Below are 17,179 nucleotides of genomic sequence, written 5' to 3'. Positions count from 1 at the left end.
CCATTTTTCCTAAGCTAAGACAAAAACGTGTGAGCTGGAAGCTAAAAAACTGTGAGCTAACTCAAACTAACTCAGCTTAGAGGGAACACTGGTGATCATTTGTCTGTGGTTTAGTTTTTTCCCCCTAATACACAGGTAGGTCGCTTAGAGGTGAAAAAGAGGAAATATGAGGCACTACGTGACATGGTTGCCACTTCTGTGCAGCAATATGAGCAGGTGGAAGATAAACTTAGTTACTTAAAGAGATTGGCTAATTTGTAATGAAGAATTATATCTGTTATTATTGTTGTTGTTAAATAATTGTTGCTTTTACTATTAGGATTAGATAGTCTTTTGTCATGGTTACTGGCTGTACCACAATGTATTAACATTAAAAAGTTTGACAGATTGTAAATTAATAAAGTTATTTAATTGTATTTAAATATATTTCTATGTAGAGTTTAATTTCTGTTGTTACTGTTTTTCCTTCTTAATAAAGTTCATTGATAACAAAATGGTCACTTTTTGTTGCATGTGAATATAACATTCTTTTAAAATAACAACAAAATATTATTAATGGTTATCCACAATTATAAAAACCTATGGTGCTTTACATATTTTTCCATGGGGGCTTCTTTCTATGTGAGCTACTTTCACTATGGGCTTTTTTCCGTGTGGGCTTCTTTCCATGTGGGTTTATTTCCTTGTGGGCATGTTTCCATGGGAGCTTTCTTCCTGTGAGCATTTATGTCAGTGGGGGGGTTTGTTTGGGCATTTTTCCTTTGTGCTTTTTTCCTTTGGGTTTTTTTTCCAGTTTCCGAGTTGGACAATACCTGGAGACTTTGGGGTAGATCTGGGAGAGGGTGAGGTTTAGGGAGGGGAGGGGCCTCAGCATGGTACAATGCCATAGAGCCCACCCTTCAAAGCAGCCATTTTCTCAAGGGGAGCTGATCTCTGTCAACTGGAGATCAGTTATAAAAGCAGGAAATCTCCAAGCCCCACTGGAGGCTGGCAACCATGTCATGAAAGTGTTTTTAGAATTGCCTCCATGATCCCAGACCCCTTACGATCACATCTCATTTGATTCCTAAACACATAGGGTTGTATTCTGTGACTTCATTCTGCTGTTGGTAGAGCCTTACTCTAGTACAAGAAGACTTGCAGAACATGCCAGAATTGGCTCCTTGCACCAGACAGGAAGGCTCATTGTGGTAGATGAAAGTTCCACAGTTAGAAGAAGAAGAAGATGATGATATTGGATTTATATCCCGCCCTCCACTCCGAAGAGTCTCAGAGCGGCTCACAATCTCCTTTACCTTCCTCCCCCACAACAGACACCCTGTGAGGTGGGTGGGGCTGGAGAGGGCTCTCACAGCAGCTGCCCTTTCAAGGACAACCTCTGCCAGAGCTATGGCTGACCCAAGGCCATCTCAGCAGGTGCAAGTGGAGGAGTGGGGAATCAAACCCGGTTCTCCCAGATAAGAGTCCGCACACATAACCACTACACCAAACTTAGCAGAAAAGAATCACAGAATCTAATCTGATATATGGAAATAGGCTTTGTGGAAGTCAAGAGACTTCCATATAATGTGGGCAGAAATAGGGTTCAATGGAATAAGTCAGCAGATATATTTTATTTTTCCTTTCAATGTTACAAAAGTAAAATCTTGACTCTTTGTTGTATAGATTGCTAAAATATGCTAATCTTAACAAAGATTAAGACAATGAACAAATAATCTGAGCCAGTGCAGTCATAACAATGCAGGTCTCATAACCTCAAACAAAAAAATGAAAGAAGATTGCACAGGATCATGTGTTGCATTCCCCAGCCACTTTCCTTTCTAGAATATATATGCAAGCAATGTAACATTAGCTAAGGTTTTTTTAAAAAAAATATCAAGGTTTGAACTAGTTAGAAAATCCTGCATTGCCAATATAATAATTAAACATGGTTGAAGATAAAAGCATGAAATTTGCTCAAAATTGCCAAGTGCCAGCAGGAAGCCCCTGGCAAATACTCTCTGAGTCCTCTGCACACCTTCAGGGCCCAATGCAGTCTGAGAGGTGTTTGCAAGAACTTATTGGTAGCTGAGTACATGAGCAGACAACAAACACATACCTATATAACCAATCTCAACTCAAAAGCCTCAAAATATAGGGGGGGGGGGTGTTTCTTTTGATTTTTCTTATGGACCTTTTAAAATATAAAGCATCAGAATCAGCCAAGTGGGAGGTCATGGTTGCCATAAATAAGCCTTCTAATCATGTAAAAAAGTATGATGAACTTTATGGGCAGTAGATTCAGGACACACAAAAGGAAATACTCCTTTATGCAACACGTGATTAAAATGTAGAATTCACTGCCAGAGGATGTATGTCCAACAGGCATAGACAACTTTAAAAGGGAATTAGACAGATTCATGGAGGATAAGTTTATCAATGCCTACTAAACATGGTGACTAAAGCAATCCTTGACATTCAGAAGCAGTAGAACTCTGAATATCAAAGGAAGGAGGCAATATCAGGAAAGGCCTCAGCCTCTATGTCCTGTTCTTGGACCTCAGAGGAACTGGTTGACCACTGTGTGAGACAGGATGCTGGACTAGATGGACCACTGGCTTCATCCAGCAGGACAGTTCTTATGTTCTTTTGTCTAGTATAATAATGCACTCAGACGCATCCAAATTCATTCAAAAGCTTCTGAGCAGTTCACATGAAAAATCAGTTTCTGCTTATGAGCTGCAAGCATTATGTTAACTGAAGCAGAAAATTTCATACATAAATAGTCTGCATCAGGTCAATATGAATGCAAAATATGTATAATACTGTCCTGTCCTAGCAGGATTAATAGCAATTTGTATGAAGTGAAAAAATATGTTATTTACCTTTTTGATGAGAAACCATGGGAAATGTAGTTTGGGTACTTTGTAGGTCAGATGCTCTAAGATAGCCTCTTTATTGGTCAGTGTAGGAGTCTTTCCAGCTGCATAATGAGCTTGCAAAAATATGTTTTATTCCACCTTTTCTGCCCATTGTTTTAGTATTCTCAACAGTGAAAAAATGGAGGAATCCATCTCCTTTTCCATCACTAGATACTAAGGACTGTTGAGACATGCTATGATGTTCTGTGTACACAGACAATGCAAAACCTAGTTAGAATTTTGTTTATAAGAGAGTAAATGTGTCACTGGTAGGTACAACACATACTAGGTGCTTCTACAAGTTCTGAATTTTCACACTTAATCCCAGTAATTGCATCCTGATAATTGGACTTGCAATAGGAACCCATCCCAGTTGAAGTATTCATCAAGGCAGGGCTTGTCCCAGAAACTTGTGGGCCATATCATAAAGAATCTCCACCCATCTAAAGGACCAAATGAGAAGGTCTGTCACAACTGTAATAATGTAGCAACATACATTCATAGACAGCTCACCAGGGTGCAACAAGGGCAAATGAAAAGTTGACGTAAAAGGAAGAGGCAAAGACTTGACCCAGTCTTCCCTCATAGTTGACCATAATAAAGAACTGCCCTTCTACAGGAAGCTTCAGCACCTTTTGAAATGTTTTTGCAGTCTGACTCAGCACATCAGATCATCTTAAATCTACGCTGACAGAAAGCTTTCTGTTGTGCTTTTCAGTACAAGACGTAGTCCTTGTAGTTTAAATAAATATTTAGCAAATTATTAGAAATTAATTTCACCACCATCCCACTATGCTCATAATGGAAACTGGCTTTTTTCTCAAGAAGAGACTGAACATGGTACAAAATCTGAATGAATGTAATTACATAAAATGTAAATTACTATAACAAACAAGAAAGTATCCCTTCAATGCCAACAGTGGTAAATTTGATCAAGTAGCATCAGTTGAATGATAGCTATGATAAATTAATCTCTTTTTAAGGACATACACACTGTAAGGGGGAGTCTATCATGCCAGTAAAATACCCAGTTTAACGTACTTCCACTTTTCGAAATCATTTCTAAACACAACATACATTATAGATTGTTCAAGCATAATAATAGAAGCCTCTCACCATTACACTGGTAGACAATTACAACTCTGTTATCACTTTTTATTAGGTTGAATCCAAAACCGCTTCCAGAGTAGAAGGGCACATCTATTTGTATCAGAGCTGTGAAAGATATTACCACTTCTTCCCAGTGCAAAGGTCCATGCCATACCCATAAAAACAAAAACATAATAAAAACAAGAGACATAAAATTAATAGGCAAACAAAAGAGTTCTTTTTAAAAAAAAAATTAAAAGTTTACAGAAGTTGTTTTTGTGTGCTGTCTACCTACCGATTCTTAACTACACAGTCATTAATAAACGTTTGAAGAAAATTGTTAAGACTACTTCCAGAAAGAGCAAAAAGGGCTTAGAGGCAAAGGAAGTTGTCTAATATATACAAGCTATGTTCCATATATCATATGTAGATTTAATAATGGCAGATAATAACCATGATCAAAAGTATGCTTAGTACTGCAGTCCTTTTAATTAAAGACATGCATTTGTCCTGCTGAATAATCTCAATTTTTCTTAAAATCATGTGAAGCCTTTTTAAACATAACGAGTACCAGGAATTTATTAAACTGAAACACCTATCTAGATACAAAGACTATTTTTCAGCACATTCAAATTATAAATGCAGAACAAAACTAACTGCGACCAAACAGCTTCTGGAAAGTGGCTTCAGATCATTCAAGATATTTTACTAGAGAAACAATACAATGTAATTGTAAAACAAACTTAACATTTTGCTCTATTTATTTATTTATTTTGATTTATATCCCGCCCTTCCCTCAATGGGCTCTGGGCAAGGAACAACTAATAAGTATACAGAGTTAAAAATTCATTCATACAGTAAAATAATATAACAATCTTAAAAACAAGTCAAATACTACAGATGGCGATATCAAATTGCAGCCGCCTCTGCTGTACTTCCCCCAGCTGGTATAAGACAGATGACATAGCCTTAATGTAGTGGGTCAATTCAACAGAATGATTTCAGCAGGGCCACTACAGCAGGGAGGCCCCAGACCAACAAATGTCCACTGCCTTAGCCAAAAGCCTGGTAGAACAGCTCTGTCTTACAGCAACAGTCCCCACAGAGCTCTAATCTCCAGTGGGAGCTTGTTCCACCAGGTAGGGGCCAGGACATAAAATGCCTTTGCCTGGGTTGAGGCTAAGTGGACTTCCTTTGGGCCAGGGATCACCAGCAAATGTTGATCCATAAAGCATAAAACTCTCCGGGGGGGGGGGTATATAGGAAGAGGTGGTCCTGTAGATATGCTGGTCTCAGGCTGTTCAGGGCTATAAATGCCAAAACCAAAACCTTGAACCTAATACAGTACTCAATTGGTAGACAGTGAAGCTGGCAGAGCACTGGCTACGTGCGTCCTCATAGAGGCTCTGCAGCAAGCAGGCACGCTACCACATTTTGCACCAGCTGGAGTTTCCAGGTCAGATTCAAGGGCAAGTTCACGTAGAGTGATTGCAGTAATCCAGTCTGGAAGTGACCATTGCATGGATCACTGCGGCCAGAACCTGGGCAGAGAGGTAGGGAGCCAGCTGTCTCACCTGCCATAGACAATAAAAGACAGACCTGGCCACCGCAGTGACCTGGCCGCCATAGAATGTGAGGCATCCAGGATCACCCTGAGGCTCCGGACCTTTGGCGCTGGCAATAGTAGTACCCCGTCAGTGGTCCGGAACCTCATTTCCATACCTATCCCACCCCTGGCGAGACACAGAAGCTCCGATTTGATGGATTTAGTTTCCGCTGGCTCTGTTGCAGCCACCCCACCATGGCCTCCAATGCACAGTCCAGATTTTCCAGGGCAGAGTCTGGGTGGCTGTCCATCAACAGATAGAGCTGGGTGTCATCAGCATATTGATGGCAACCCAACCCATACTTCCATACTAACTGGGCAAGGGGGCGAATATAGATGCTAAACAACATTGATGACAGAATCACTCCCTGTGGCACTCCACATTCTAATGGGTACCTCTGGAAGACAGCGTCACCAATTGCCACCCTCTGTCCCCGACCCTGGAGGAAGGAGGAAAACCATTGCAAGGCAGTTCCCTTCACTCATATGTTGGTGAGGTGGGAGGTCAAAAGATCATAATTGACCAATCAAATCCTGCTGTCAGATCTAACAATAACAGCAACACTGACCCACCCCAATCCATGTCTCTGGAGGTCATCCATGAGGATGAACAACACTGTCTCCACCCCATGGCCAGGTTGGAAACTGGACTGGAGTGGGTGCAGGACAGATGCCTCATCCAGGAAAACCTGGAGTTGTTCAGCAACCGCTCTCTCAACCACCTTACCCAGGAACAGTAAGTTCGATACCGGGCAGTAGTTGGATAGAACCATAGATTTCAATGATGGTTTCTATAGGAGCGCTCTGCCTCCTTCAGTCCCACTGGAAAAACCCCTGACAAGAGGGACAAGTTGACAATCTCTTCCAGGGGGACCTGGGCCCCATCCCCGCAGGCCTTGACCAGCCAGGATGGGGACAGGTTTGAGAAGCAATTGGTGGGCCTCACAGCTGCCAGGATCCTGTTGACATCTTCCTGGGAGAGCCAGCTGAATTGGTCCAAACAGAGACTAAAAAATGGACAAGAGACTCCCAGTTCCATTACTGCATCAAATGTGGTCAGGAAATTCTGGTGGAGTGACAGGATTTTATCTGCAGAAGCCTTCCAGCCAAAAGCCAATTCCTTACTGTTTTGTTTGCTCTGTGGCAGAGTAGTTAACAATTGAATTGTCCTAAAAACTGGACCTGGTGCGAGTTCACAGACGCAATGGAGGCTGCATAGAAGTCCCTCTTTGCAGTCTTCACTGCCACCTCATAGGCTTTCATACTGTATTTACAAGTTACATACCTGCTAACATAACACTTCATTTTCAATATTTGTTCACAACTGAGAGCAACCAGTGTTTTCTAGTGTCACATGAAAAATTATTTCTTGAACAACCATTAATTCTGTGAGGAGATTACTTAAACTCTCAGAATCTGAGTTACTCTTTTCATTTGTCCTCTCTTTCTGTCCCAGTCCTCCCTTTCCTGCCTTTTGGAATGCTGAACTGAGTGGAAAGGTAGCATAGAAATGTTTTAAATGAATAAATGAAATGGGTGGGAAATAGCTTCAGAACAGACAAAAGGGACACTTCTTTTCTCAATTAATAATTAAACTGTTCAATTCATTGCCAGTGAAGGTGGTGGTGGTGGTTGTTAATTTCCACAAGCATAGTTTTAAAAAGGGGCTGGACAGATTCATGAAGGAGAGGTGACTGAAGGGAGCTTCCATCTACCCAGGCAGTAAACATCTGAATACCTGTATTGGGATGCAGCAACAGGGAAGGGGTTCAGACTCTATGCCATGTTTTTGTCTCTCTAGGGCAACTGGTTGGCCACTCTTTGAAATAGGATGCTGGACTAGATGGAACACTGGTCTGATACATCAAGCTCTACCTATGTTCTTATGTTCCCACTGGTCTGCATGGGAATAATTTCCTGATGCTGATGCCCCCCTCCCCAGCAATGTTGCCAGTCCTCAGGTGGTATCAAAAAATCGTGAAAAACCCAGATAAAGATGGGTAAGCCTGGGGGGAGGGGGGATCCATGAAACAGTCTCAGAACATGAAACAAATTTAACCACAAAATTCATAAATCATAACAGGATATATTCACAAAATTTCACAATGCAAACTCCATAGAAATAAGTCTAGATGTGAATACATCATCTAATGACCACCTCAAGTGCGAAAATTCATAAAAATCCAGAGAAATTGAAGAATCCACTGTAGATAATTCACTGCTGAAGTTACCTTCTTTCAACCACAGCACTTTAAACTGGTGTCCTCTGATAAAGAGATCCCAGTTGCAGCTCTAGCTACAACAGGCAAGCTGGCATTTGAAATAGCCATGTTTTGCAAAAGCTTTTTTCCAACCGGTAGGTAAACCCCCACCCTCAGCTCCTGTTTCCCATTGCTTCTGTATGAATCACTAGAAACTGTATGGTCTAAAGAGGTGTGATGTCACTTCTGGGTTCTTGCATGAAATGATGTCACACCATTCCTGCCAGCTGCCCCCCATATTCCTCTGCATCCCACAGCCAGCAGCCTATTCCAGCAACATATCTTCCAGTGGGAGCTGCACTTCCTGGATCAATGTGACAGTCTAACTTGATTAGGCCTGTACGAGCAGCTCCAGAATCTGCATTTCTATCATGACGGCCAATGGGGGGGCAGGGGGTCAAAGAGTAGCCTACCCTCCATCTTTCAAACCAGTGTTTCTCAGGAGTACATATATCTGGCTGCTCAGTAGAATAAACATCAAGCCAACAAGTGCTCTCAAAATATATTATTTGATTGCATCCAAGAGCAAACCTCTTACTGCGAAAGCTTTTGTTGTGGATGTTGTTCTTCTACTGAAATCTTTCTGCCCCAGTAATGAAACCTGTCTTCAGTAGTTTGGCCTTTTGCTTCCATACAAGTAGCCACCTAATTTCCTAGCTTTAGTAGATATTTCAAAGTAATGCAGGAGGTTGCTATGGGGATATTGTAACATACACATGGCACTCCCTAGTTATAAAGCAAGTCAGACAAGTTTACTGTGTGACTCAGGCTTCAGATCTCTTACCCAGCAATCCTTCTCTTTCTCTCAAAACCAGAGTAACATTGAGGCATTGTGTTCCTAACCACCCACACTATTGATAAGCTTGGATCTGGCTGTAATGTAGCTTGCTAGACACACAGTCCACTAATTTAAATATATTGCTAAGGTTTTCTGAATTTTTATGTTCCTTGTGCAGTTAACTAACCTTAGGTGACTGAAAATGTTTACATCTGTAGCAGGCCATGGCCCTTTCTCCATTCAGCTTTGCTCCAGATCTAGTGAGCACTGAATCCACCTGCTACAAACTCACATAATTAAAAATGCATCTCCGGGTGTTTTTACACTGGCAGTTTGCGACTCTCTATCTCTGCATTGTAAACTCACTTTTTACATTACATTACAGCCGCCCTGAGCCTGCTTTTGCGGGGAGGACGGGATATAAATAAAAAGGTATTATTATTATTATTATTATTATAACGTTCTCATAACTGTTTTGCATTGTTACTTCCCGAGACATTTACATTTGTTTCAGTGAGATGGGTTTTGATGCTGCCACAAAAGCGTTTTTCTTGAGACTAGTTTTGGTCTGGTCTTTTCTCTATGGGCATTTCAAACTTGTATTGTAAAAGTTTTCCTGCATTTTAGAAGACTCCTCCAAAAGCCACCACAAGGTGCAGTAATTTGCATGAGAACTGACAGCACTTGAAATTTTTATATCATTGCTTGCCTCATGTAGTGATTTAAATTTGTATTGTTTTTGCAGTGTTGACACGATTTCCAAGCAATCGTATACATTTAACTAAGCACTGGTATTCTGGCTGCCCTCTGATCAGAGACACCCCACCAACCCCAAATTGAAATGCTTAAATGTAAAAGGAAAATAATTAAAGCAGAACAGCAGCAGATGATTTGAAGACTCTAAAACTCTGGATCAAACTGAATGTAAAAACACCCAATATTTACATTTTGAAGAGCTTTACTTCCATATTTGCAAAAGACATAAGAAAGTCTGCAGGCCCTCACTCCTCCAGAGGCTGGAGGTTCAATTCAGCTGTCTCTCAAGATTGCCCGGTCATAGGTAGGGTGGTGGTGGTTTGAAACTCCAATCATTGCGCTGCTGGGATCTTACTCAGTTCCGCAGGGCCTGTAAGACGACCCTCTTCCGGTTAGCCTACGCCTGACTAGACAAATGTAGCTTTCTAGATCTTAGATTTTTGTGATTATACTGCACAGTTTTAATGTAAAATTTTAAGGTTTTTAGGTTTTAAATGTTTGAATTTAAATGTATTAATTTGTTCCGATTTTATTGTTTTATTATTTGTTGTAAGCCGCCCTGAGCCACTTGTGGGAAGGGCGGGATATAAGTTACGGAATAACTAACTAACTAACTAACTAACTAAATAAATAAATAAATAAATAAATAAATATCACACACACACACACACACACACACAGCTTACCAAAACAGGCTTTGCTTTGGCTCTGGTTGGAACTGGGCTTTTATTCCAGGAGTGGGGAGGAGACGTGGGCAGAGGCACCAACAACCTGGAGCTGGGGAGAGATGCCTCTTATCAGGGCTGGCACTAGGGGTCCTGCTGCTCCAGAAAAGGTCCCCCACCCTCCATGTGGCAGTGTGCACATTGTTGCCACGTGCCACCTCTTTTGCCTGCCCAGAACCCAGGCAGGTGGTAGGTTTGGCAGCCTCTGAGTGGCGCACACATCACTGCTGCCTCTTTCACCTGCCTGGGACCTAGACAGGCCCAGTGCTAGGGTCTTGGACACCCAGGCTGACACCTGTCCCATGTCCCCCACCTGTGGGGAGAGCAGGCCCAGCAGTATGGCAGGACAGCTGAACAGGCTTCAGCTGAGCTGGACCTGCACAGTGCACTCTCGGAGACAGGGAGCACTTCCGCCACTTGGCTGTTATTAGGGCTGCCTAGACGGGAGCACATTCAGCCGGGCCTCCGGGGACTGCACTGGCTGCCAATAATATACCGAGTCCGGTACAAGGTGCTGGTTATTACCTTTAAAGCCCTATATGGCCTAGGACCTGCCTACCTTAGGGACCGTCTCTTCCCATATGCCCCCCAGAGAGTGCTGCAATCCGGCTCTAGAAATCTGTTTGTAATCCCTGGGTCAAAGGAGGCCCGGTTGAAGTCAACTAGGGAGAGGGCCTTCTCGATCACAGCCCCTTGCTGGTGGAACCAGTTACCGGAGGAGGTCAGGGCCCTGCGGGACATTGGACAGTTCCGCAGGGCCTGTAAGACAGTCCTCTTCTGGTTGGCTTATAACTGAACGGCATTGAAACATTGAAATATTCTGACGGAAGACTATAAGATATCACACTGAGACTGATTGATGTATTGATATATTAGTTGTTTTAATTATGTAAATTATTATTGTATTTTAATTCTTAAATTCCACCAATGTTAAACCTTAAAAATCCTGTCTTTGTGCATATTTAAAAGTAATCATCTACATTGCATATCTCTGTCACTTCTGTCTTGCTTTGCATTTTTAAAAATCTTTTACATTCACTTTGCTGAATGTTATTGACCAACAATAACAATATACAAAATCTCATAGTCATAGACCACAATATCTGACTACGTAAAAGCATTCTCATATTCAAATCCCACCAATGTTAAACCTTAAAAATGGCACTATTAACCATCTCTACTTTCTTAAAAACTTCCGCTTATTTATGACTAAAAAGCAATATTTTGCTACTTCCATGAGTTACAGACTTCTTAGAATCTTCCAATAAGTATTTCAGTAGCAGCACAGCTGCAAATTTCAGATAATTATCCAGAGGTTTAAATTTAGAAAGTAATGGAAATATTAACTGATGTCTGTCTCTGGAATAGAGCTCACAATGTAAAAGAATGTGAATGACAGTTTCAACTTCCTTTTCTGAACATATACAGTATTTTTGGTGGATAGGTCAGCAAAAAAACCTTCCTTGCAATACATTAGAAGGGAGCGCATCAAAATGAACCCAGGAAAAGGCCTATCTATACTTTTCATATCTTGCTACAAAAAAAAGCCCTGTTTCCTCCTATTGCCAACTTTCCCCAGTTTTCCATCTATGTTTAACTGCTCTCATCAGCATCCAGTTCAGAAATCTTTCTCTGCTCAACTGATGCTAACCAAGCAGATTCCTTGAAGCACTGGCTCTCTGGCTTTGTGGATTAACTCTTCACAGTCCTTTACCTGATTACACAGTACTTTTAAGCTTTCTAAAAGTGCAGTCCATTACAGCATCCTTCATTTTGATCTCATTTCATGCACTGGATACTGCCTAAAATTTCTGCCTGTACATGGAGAGCAGGGATGGGCACAGACTAGGGAAACCTGGTTCGCTCTGTGGCTCATGAGCCAGGCACCCCTGGACTGAACCCTGAATTAAAAAGAACACTAGAACTGAACCAGTGTGCCTGTGTCATCCAGAAGCTTTCTCCAAGTTAAAGAGCCCCAAGCGTTTTAACCTATGAAGAAAGGTTAAAGCACTTGCGACTCTTTAGCTTGGAGAAATGTCGACTGCGGGGTGACATGATAGAGGTTTACAAGATTATGCATGGGATGGTGAAGGAAGAGAAAGAAGTACTTTTCTCCCTTTCTCACAATAGAAGAACTCGTGGGCATTCGATGAAATTGCTGAGCAGTCAGATTAGAATGGATAAAAGGAGGTACTTCTTCACCCAAAGGGTGATTAACATGTGGAATTCACTGCCACAGGAGGTGGTAGCAGCTACAAGCATAGCCAGCTTCAAGAGGGGGTTAGATAAAAATATGGAGCAGATGTCCATCAGTGGCTATTAGCCACAGTGTGTGTGTGTATAAATTTTTGGCCACTGTGTGACACAGAGTGTTGGCCTGATCCAACATGGCTTCTCTTATGTGTTCTTATGAGTGGCATCAGGCCCCACACCTGGCATGCCCACATTACTCAGAAGTGATATGGGCATGTCAGCGACACATTTGCATCACTTATGGATGACATGAGTATGCTGGGGTGGGACCCAACACCACCCAAAAGTGGTTAGCTGAACATGCTAGCCAATCTGAGCAGAAAAGCTTGGTGAGTGTTTAGGGAAAGGTGCCTTCCCCAGACCTTGACTTATGAACTCCAAACCAGGCAAAGTCCAACCTGGACTTGGGCTTGAGTTTGGGTCTGTACCCATCTCTAATGAAGAGCAATTTTAGCAGATTTCCCCCTCCCATGGCAGACATCTAATTCCCTCAAGTTATCCTGAGATCTCCCCCATCCCCCAGAAGCGACATTCCAGATGTAATTTTAGTCTGCAGCAGAAGACTGCAGATGAAATTTGCCCATAGAAATTGTAGGTACAATCTAAACCCTAATATCCAGATGAGACAATGCATCTCAAACTGTCCTCTTAAGGAAACTGCGATTTGCCACCTTTCTCAGTGGCTGAAGTCTTCTAGTGGGATTATTATGAATTTGGCATACAACTTCAGTTTATTCATGCATCTTTCAATTCTATTATTTCTCTTATTAAACCAAACAATTTCTTCACTAGTCTCTTTAGAGCCTGTGCCATCTGTTCTGCATTTTTCTGTAAACGATCTTTCCCTGCCTTTTTCCCCCAGTCTCTTTTATCCCAAGGTCTAGACTTATTCTTCAGACTTGAGATAAGCAAGCACAGTGTCTCCAGTCCAGCAAAATTGTCTATGACTAAGCAGGTGAAGACATTGAAAGTTGAATGAGTCCTTCCCTATTTTCACCTTGACCTTTCCTTTACTTATTGTGAGGATAATTCATCTTGCAAGCTACTTTGACCACACCCTCAAAACTGCTTCTTTCCATTCAGTCTCCCCTTCCCTATCAGATCCTGAGCAAACCTTGCATCCTCACTCATGTGCTTCTTCATGGAGACATGTTTTCACTGCCTTTCTTTCATCTGCCTCTCCTGGTTGCATTCTTTAGACCACAATTCCTCTTAACTGGCATTTCCTTTTCAGAACTGTTTGTAGACTTTTTTGCAACATATCCTATAATTTTGTTTGTTTCATGGTCAAAATCTTATTTTCTTGATTAAGTCTGGAGTTCTTATGCAGTCTATGAAGTACCCCACACAGTAGAATATCTGTATGGTACCTGGGTGAATCTCCTTGGAAAGCAATTAGCAGTTCCGTGGGGAGGACAATTTGCAATAGAAAAACAATAAAAGGAGCTCCCTACCCCAATGTCAGAACCCTGAAACATTTTGATACACCACTGCAGCTGCTGTTACATCTGTAGAAAAATCTCAGACCTGTAGTTTGACACTCACAGGGTCCATATAGATGAAAACATGTTTTATTGTACAATTGTACCTGATGTGTGATGTGTTCTTACTACCTGAATTTATAAGATTTGCAAGGTATCTGAGAAAGTATGCTTGCACATGAAAGCTCATATCTTGACTAAAACTTTGTTGGTCTTAAAGTTTCCACTGGACTCAAACTTTGTTTTACCCCAGTATAGTTTGTTCATTTTTTAGCCTCACAGAGGAAATCTTGCTTTTGAGGGAGGGAAGGGGATGGGGTATATAGATGGATATGAAGAGTTCATAGGAAGGAAGAGTTAGGAAAGGTTGTGTTAGTCAAGAATAGAGAAGACTAATAGAAATGGAAGGAGCATGAAGAACAAAATGGCAACTAAGGGGAAATAGCTTCATCAGGAATTGAATAGTACTGATCACAATCATGTTGGGAAGTTGTGATGACTGTGGGTTTGAGCTGAGCTCAACAAGAGAAATGGAACTTTCTCACTTCCCCTTTCCTAATGCGGCACTGCATCCACAAACCTACCCCTAGGATACCCCTAAGCACAGCACTGTGTGTGGTGTGGGGGTCAGCAGTGGGAAGCAGAATTGGTGAAAACTTCAGTTGCTATTGTGCAGTAGTTTGGGAATTCTTTTTTCCCTTCTTGGCCTACCTGGCCAGCTTTTTGGAACTGCCCCACCCTCACCCTCTTTTTCTGTAGCCATATAGGATTAGCCAGTCACTTTGGAACCAAGCAAGAATGTTTGTGGTCTTTTCTGAACAGCTTTTCTCACTTGCTAAACACTTTTTTCTACTGATACAAGTAGACAAAGGAAGAAGAGAGAAATTTTGCCTGATTTCCCATCATTGCTACAGCACCTCATAAAATGATGTTTTTGTTTGTAAGGATCTCCCAATACTCAAAGAAGCTTTTGGGGATAAACTGAAGGCTGTTGAAGGAATTGAAATATTGAGAATATTCTGTTCCACCAACTTCTTCCATGAGTTTTCCACTGGATGCAAACATCAAACTGCTTATGTATTTGTTCAAGTGAACTTTAATGTGATTCTATGGAAGAAGAAGGCTCTGACCTCTTTGGATAGAGTATAGGATGCATGAATGAGGTTTATTACTGCCTGTCTCCTCCAGGAATGTCAGCCATCTGTCAGACATCTCTAAGGCTAACACTGAGGGGGCAGAGGATCACAGGGGTAACTGATGTCAGTTGTTGTTTTCAATGGTACACTTTCACAAAATCATCTCATTGAGAAGTAGTTCATATTTTTTTAAAAAAAGTAATACATAAAACACATGGGGCAGATGTTTAGAAAGGGATTCTAAAGTTGTACTTAGATATAAGTACTCAGGAACTCATATGGAAAAATGTTCAGGAACTTATATGGAAAATGCCTTGGTTCATTAAGGGCACTTTTATTTGTGGACTGAGTCTCCTATATTTGGAGTCAGTCAGTCAGTCTCTCTCTCATGGTGTGTGTGTGTGTGTGTGTGTGTGTGTGTGTGTGTGTGTTTGCACCTGGAAGTCATACCAACTTCTGCTGACTAACCTCTACTGGAGACCTGAAGGATATTCAGAGAGATGGCTGAATAAAGCCTGCCCCTGTCCTCCCGGCTGCTGGTATTTCAAGGAGATCTCCCATCCAAGTACTTGCCAGAGTTGACTGAATGGAGCCAGTAGTAAGTGCTAGGAGGCAACATCAGGGGAAGGCTCTGACCTCTATGCTTTGGATAGAGTATAGGATGCATGAATGAGCTTTATTCCTGTCTGTCTCCTCCAGGGATGTCAGCCATCTGACAGACATCTCTGAGGCTAACACTGAGGGGGCAGAGGATCACAGGGGTAACTAAAGTCAGTGACTGGGGGGGGAGCCAATGCAGCAGACAGAATCAATATTTTTTGGGGGGGTGGAGTTTGGGGGTATGCCCACTGGATGTACTGGCATGCTGGAGTAACAAATAGCTTGCATAGTTCCCATCGCAATTCATCACAACTACATCACTACACATGGAAGTCATGATGCATGCAGAATGGATTTGGACTGACAGTCTCTGGTCACTGATTGCTCTAGAACTGGAATGACAGAGCCAAAAGTGGAATGACAGTCATTTTAGTCTAAGACCCCCTCTGCACCATTGATGGATCTGAGGGTGGTGCTGCATCTGAGACCATCCCAGTGGCCCCCTCTCCTGCTCCACCACTGGCAAGGGTAGTTCAGGAGAGCCCTAGGCAACAGACCGCATGAACCCCTTTCCCACTGTCAGGTGCCCAGATCTGCTAACAGGATACAGTCCCTTTAAATGAATAGAGGGTGTGCTCCTGAAACTGAGTGCAGCCTCTGTGGACCACCCCTCTCTGCCCCCTGCCTAAGATGGATGCTGAACTCCACCCCCTTGCCACATAGCTCCAGATTGGTTTTGGCAGCCCTGTCCACCGTAGTGCCACCACCTCCATGCAATGCCCCCACAGACTGCCATGGCACAGTTGGTATAGACTCTAGCCCGGTTCTGAACTGAAAACACTGCAAGTGCACTGACTTTGTCTGCTGGCCACTAGATAAATTAAGCCCTTAGGGAATAGACTAGCACCACTATAGTCATATGTGGTTGGCCACCACAGTGCAGGCAAGCCTTGTGGCATTAAGTATCTCAGAGCTCCCTTTTTTCCTGGAAACTCCAATTGAATCAATCCAGAAAACAAAATCTACAAAATATGTCTAAAAGTATTTGATATTGATTAATAAATATATGTTACATTACAGTCTATTATTCTAATCTATTATTACAGCTAAGAGATAAATTAAAATAGCCCTTCTTGGGGGATTGGTGAGAATACAGATTCTCCCAGAAGGGCCATTTTATTTTATATTTGTAATAATAGATTAGAATAGTAGATTGTAATGTAGCATAATGAATAGTAGAGAACAGAATGTAATTTTCTGGTCTGGGGACAGGGGGATATAAATCTGCAAAGCCAATTGCCCCACTTCAAAGAAAAATATGCTGTAAAATCGCCTCCATGCTTGAGAAGAGGCAGATGACAGGGTCTCAATCAATTACTCTCAGCTCTTCACAATTAAGGATCTATCAATCTCCAATTCTGACATATTTATTTCTTCTCTGTTTTCCCCCCAAAATTGAACTCAAATAGTTGCGGAAATTGCAGTTGTGAAATGTATATTCATGCCTGTCTCACTTACTGCCTGGTGCTTTTAATGGGAGATGCTGGGGATCCACTGAGCTACAGCCCTCCCCTACAGCCTTCACCCTTCTACA

Source organism: Heteronotia binoei, chromosome 7, assembly GCF_032191835.1.
Source record: "Heteronotia binoei isolate CCM8104 ecotype False Entrance Well chromosome 7, APGP_CSIRO_Hbin_v1, whole genome shotgun sequence".
In the NCBI taxonomy this organism is placed as follows: Eukaryota; Metazoa; Chordata; class Lepidosauria; order Squamata; family Gekkonidae; genus Heteronotia; species Heteronotia binoei.
This window is presented reverse-complemented; position numbering follows the sequence as displayed.